This window comes from Muntiacus reevesi, chromosome 3 (assembly GCF_963930625.1).
Source record: "Muntiacus reevesi chromosome 3, mMunRee1.1, whole genome shotgun sequence".
NCBI classification, from domain to species: Eukaryota; Metazoa; Chordata; class Mammalia; order Artiodactyla; family Cervidae; genus Muntiacus; species Muntiacus reevesi.
Genome location: NC_089251.1, coordinates 12,524,721 through 12,530,056, shown reverse-complemented (window position 1 = coordinate 12,530,056; position 5,336 = coordinate 12,524,721). Strand labels below are relative to the sequence as shown.

At 37.1% G+C, this 5,336-nt stretch overlaps 1 pseudogene; it reads left to right on the top strand.

Annotated features, from left to right (window-relative positions):
* Nucleotides 1-2,252: 2,252 nt before the first annotated feature.
* On the top strand, nucleotides 2,253-3,717 carry LOC136162673 (14-3-3 protein theta pseudogene; annotated as a pseudogene).
* The last annotated feature ends 1,619 nt before the right edge of the window (nucleotides 3,718-5,336 follow it).

Below are 5,336 nucleotides of genomic sequence, written 5' to 3'. Positions count from 1 at the left end.
AAGAAATAAGAAGATTAAAAGTCATTACTGGGTGATGATCTAAGAGATGATTTGGTGATCTTTGCTTTGTACCCATTTTTCACTTGGTACCCAAAGAGATGATAAGAGGTGCTGTTGAATCACAGTAAAAGTATTGAACTGGAAACCAGATCACTCAGTCTCTATAAATGACCTTGACCAGATACATGTTCAATACCAAGCTAGTACTGCTAAGAATTTTGATTTCAGGAAAACCGTTTCTGCTACCCATATAGTGGGGAAAAGTTATCGGCAAGTAATTCCGTCATAAGCTTAACAATGAGTGAGTGAGTGAAGTCGCTCAATCGTGTCCGACTCTTTGCAATCTCATGGACTGTAGCCCACCAGGCTCCTCCATCCATGGAATTTTCTAGGCAAGGGTACTGGAGTGGGTTGTCATTTCCTTCTCTAGGGGATCTTCTGGACCCAGGGATCGAACCTGGATCTCCCACATTGTGGGCAAACGCTTTACTGTCTGAGCCACCAGAGAATCCCCTATAGTGGGGAAAAGTTATTGGCAAGTAATTCCCTCATAAGCTTGACAATAGTCAGTATTTAAGGAACTGTAAAATTCTATTACTATTTATAAGACATTACATGGACTTCATAAATTTGGACAAAAGAAATTTAATAGAAAGAAGAAATGGACAGAGTATTCCAAATAATGGAAACCATCCAAGCAGGTAGAGGCAAGAAACATTGTTAAAATGTCCATAATATATGAACTGATCTACAGAGTCACTGAAATTTCTATTAAATCCTAAGATCCCAATTACTCTTTTAAAGAAATAGACAGCAAAATCCTAAAATTCATATGGAACTATAAAGGACTCAAAATGTCAGAACAATCTTGAGAATAAAAAACAAAGCTAGAGGCCTCACACTTCATGATTTCAAAATATATTACAAAGCCACAAGAATCAAAATCGTATAGTATTGGCATAAAGACCAATGGAACAGAATAAAGAACCCAGAAATAAAACGAAGTACATACCATCAACTAATTTTCAACAGAGTCATCAAGAATATACAATCAAGAGAGGGGAGTCTCTTTAATAAACAGAGTTGTTCTAGTCTCACTGAAAATGCCATTGGTATCTGTATATTGCTTTGGGTAGCATGGACATTTTAACAATATGAATTCTTCTAGTCCATGAGTACCATATATCTTCACATTTTTTTGTGTCATCTTTAAAATTCCTTTCATGAATACTTTTCAAGTACAGGTCTTTCATCTTCTTGGTTAAATTTATTCCTAGGTATTTTATTCTTTTTGATGCAATTAATGTAAGATTATTTTCTTAATATCTCTTTCTAACAGTTTGTTGTTAGTGTACAGAGAAGAAACAGATTTCTGCATATTGACTTTGTATTTAAGATAAACTCAGTTTGGTTTTAGTACTTCTGTGGTTTTATTAATTTTGTTTATATACCCATAATGTCTCTAACTTCATCATCATCTAATAAATTGTTGTTTTGAAATCAGGTATTTTTGTTGCCCCTATATGGAAACTCAGTAAGAAGGAAGTATACTTAGAACAGACTTTTGGACTCTATGGGAGAAGGCAAGGGTGGGATGATCTGAGAGAACAGCATCGAAACATATATATTATCAAGTGTGAAAGAGATCGCCAGTCCAGGCTGGATGCATGAGACAAGTGCTTGGGGCTGGTGCACTGGGATGACCCAGAGGGATGCAATGGGGAGGGAGGTGGGAGAGGGGTTCAGTATGGGGAACACATGTAAATCCATGGCTGATTTATGTCAATGTATGGCAAAAACAACTACAGTACTGTGAAGTAATTAGCCTCCAACTAATAAAAATAATTGGAAAAAAAAAAGAAGAAAGTATACTTTATCTTGTTTGATAATAATGTTAGTATTTTTTAATTTTTCATAACTTCTCTTTCAAAATCTTATTAAAATCTCTAAGTATTTTATAATTTAAGTTTTAAAAATATTTGTTAGATTTTAATATTCTATTTACATTTTTCTTTTATTTTCTTATTCTTAACAGTTGGCTGAAATTGGATCATTGGCTCAAAAGAAGAAGATACAAGAAAATTCACTCTCAACCCACAACTGTACGATCTACATTTTTTTTCCATTTATTTTTATTAGTTGGCAGCTAATTACTTTACAATATTGTAGTGGGTTTTGTCATACATTGACATGAATCAGCCATGGAGATCGGGATGCACTATCTACATTTAAAACTACTAAAACAGGGGACTCGCGCCGCGGTCGCGGAGACGTGAAGCCCCCCGGGTCCGCGCTCCACCTCGCTGTCCGCTCCCCCGGCCCCCATGGAGAAGACGGAGCTGATCCAGAAGGCCAAGCTGGCCGAGCAGGCCGAGCGCTACGACGACATGGCCACTTGCATGAAGGCCGTGACGGAGCAGGGTGCCGAGCTGTCCAACGAGGAGCGCAACCTGCCCTCGGTGGCCTACAAGAACGTGGTCGGGGGCCGCCGGTCCGCCTGGAGGGTTATCTCCAGCATCGAGCAGAAGACCGACACCTCGGACAAGAAGTTGCAGCTGATCAAGGACTACCGGGAGAAAGTGGAGTCCGAGCTGAGGTCCATCTGCACCACGGTCCTGGAATTGTTGGATAAGTATTTAATAGCCAATGCAACTAATCCAGAGAGTAAGGTCTTCTATCTGAAAATGAAGGGAGATTACTTCCGGTACCTTGCTGAAGTTGCTTGTGGTGATGATCGGAAGCAAAGGATAGATAATTCCCAAGGAGCTTACCAAGAGGCTTTCGATATAAGCAAGAAAGAGATGCAACCCACACACCCCATCCGCCTGGGGCTGGCTCTTAACTTTTCTGTGTTCTACTATGAGATCCTCAATAACCCGGAACTGGCCTGCACACTGGCTAAAACGGCTTTTGATGAGGCTATTGCAGAACTTGACACACTGAATGAAGACTCATACAAAGACAGCACCCTCATCATGCAGCTGCTGAGAGACAACCTCACATTATGGACATCAGACAGTGCGGGAGAAGAATGTGATGCGGCAGAAGGGGCAGAAAACTAAGTGCATACAGGGTGTCACCTTTCTTCCCCTTGAAACCTTTTTACTCATCTCCATTCCTTACTCCATTTGGATTTCCTATAGCAAAGAAACCCATTCATGTGTATGGAATCAGCTGTTTATAGTCTTTTCACACTGCAGCTTTGGGAAAACTCCATTCCTTGATTTGTGTTTGTCTTAGCCTTCCTGGTGTGCAGTTACTGCTGTAGAAAAGTATTAATAGCTTCATTTCATACAAACATAAGTAACTTCCAAACACTTATGTAGAAGACTAAAAATGTATCTGGTATTTAAGTAATCTGAACCAGTTCTGCAAGTGACTGTGTTTTGTATTACTGTGAAGATAAGAAAATGTAGCTAATTACAATTTAAAGAGTGTTCTACATAACTTCTTAATTTCTACATTCCCTCCCCTTACTCTTCTTCAGAGATTTCCTTTCAGTAAGCAACTTTTCCATCCTCTAATGTATTCCTTTTTAGTAGGAATCCAGAAGTATTAGATTGAATGGAAAAGCATTTGACATTTTGGGGCTGGGGGGATCACAGATTAAAATGCCTCCTGCATCATATATATGTGATGGAGGACTTGTGTATCTGTGACAACAGGGAGTTTCCTTATTCACTCTTCATTTGCTGCTGTTTGAGTTGACAACTTCCCTTCCCAATAAAAACTCACTCACACCTCAAAAAAAAAAAAAAAAAAAAACTACTAAAACAAATGAAACTGGCATATTAGAAGTTTTCTGAATCATGAAAGGGAGAAGTTTACCCCAGAGAAATTGGGTAACCCTGTAAATAAGAAATTTAAAAATGGCAAACTATCTGTTCTTTGACTTTATAAATATTAATGTTTTACATTATTGTGCCATATAAAAGAAGTAGTATTTTGATGCCAGTTAAGTTGCAACATTGTTTTAAGTCCAATTGTTTGGCATTTAATGAAAAAGGAAGTGAATATTTTAAACATGAATATTAGGAGCACTCTGGGTTAAAATTGTATTATGTATATTACAATAAAAAAGTCAAAATTGCTTTTTATAGTCCTTCAAACTGGAAATGAGAAAGCAATTAAAGCATCTTACAGGCTAACTAAACTTTTTGCTGGTTAAGTACATACAGCAGTTGAGAAACAAATCCTGTTCCAACTGACACGGCTGAATACCTGCTGGATAAAAAGCCAGTAAAAAGAACCCCAGCTCTGTCATTCTCTGATACAGTAGCTCATCAAATTGAAGATTTTGCTGCAAACATTAAGACTGAGGTTCTACCTGGACTGCAGAATTGTACTTTAGCCTTAAAAATGGATGAAACAAATATGCTACAAGATGGATGAACCTTGAAGACTCAAGTGAAATAAGCCAGATACAAAAGGGCAAATACTCTATGATTCCACTAATAAGAGATACTTAGAATCTTCAAATTCATAGACAAAAGGTAGAACAATAGTTTCCAGGAGCTGGAGAGAGGGAGCAATGGAGAGTTCTTGCTCAATGGGTACAGAGTTTCCGTGTAGGATAAAAAAGCTCTGGAGATGACAGTGATGATGGTTGCATCACAGTGTGAATGTACTTACTGCCACTTAATACATTTTAAAATGGTTACAATAGCAAACGTTATGTAATGTATGTTTTTTTTAGTGTTTGTTTTAATGGACGGATTGATAAGTGTGGTTGTATTAGCACCAACTAATCTGCAAAGAACTTCTTTTTTTTTAATTTTATCCCCAAATATATAATTTTCAACAGACATCAGTATGCACATTCAATCCAGATTACCTTTACAGATGATTAAAAGCACAGATATACCAGTTTCTGAGAACCCTGCACCTTCTAAGTGAATTTTAAGCATTAAAAGTCAAGATATCAATACAAAAATAAGTAAAAGATATCTGACTCACCAGGCTATTACATTCTAAACCTTCAGTATTAAAATACAATTTTTCCATGTTATTAATTTTCTGTGAAAGAATCTCAGTTTCTAGAAAAGCTGTTTTCAGAAATCGTTATGCTGGTCAGACTCAGTTGTTTGGTAACATCATATAAATATTTAGCTGATCAATTAGGAATGATAAAAAGTTCTTCTTTCTGTGTTCTTCCTCTTCTGTGTTTATATTCTCAATTCTTTGTAAGCTTCAATAGGAGGAAAAAGATAAATTAAATATAAACAACTTGTGTACTGACTGCAATTTTTTTAATTATTTATTTTTTAACTTCACAACATTGTAGTGGTTTTGCCATACATTGACTTGAATCTGCCATGGGTGTACATGTGTTCCCC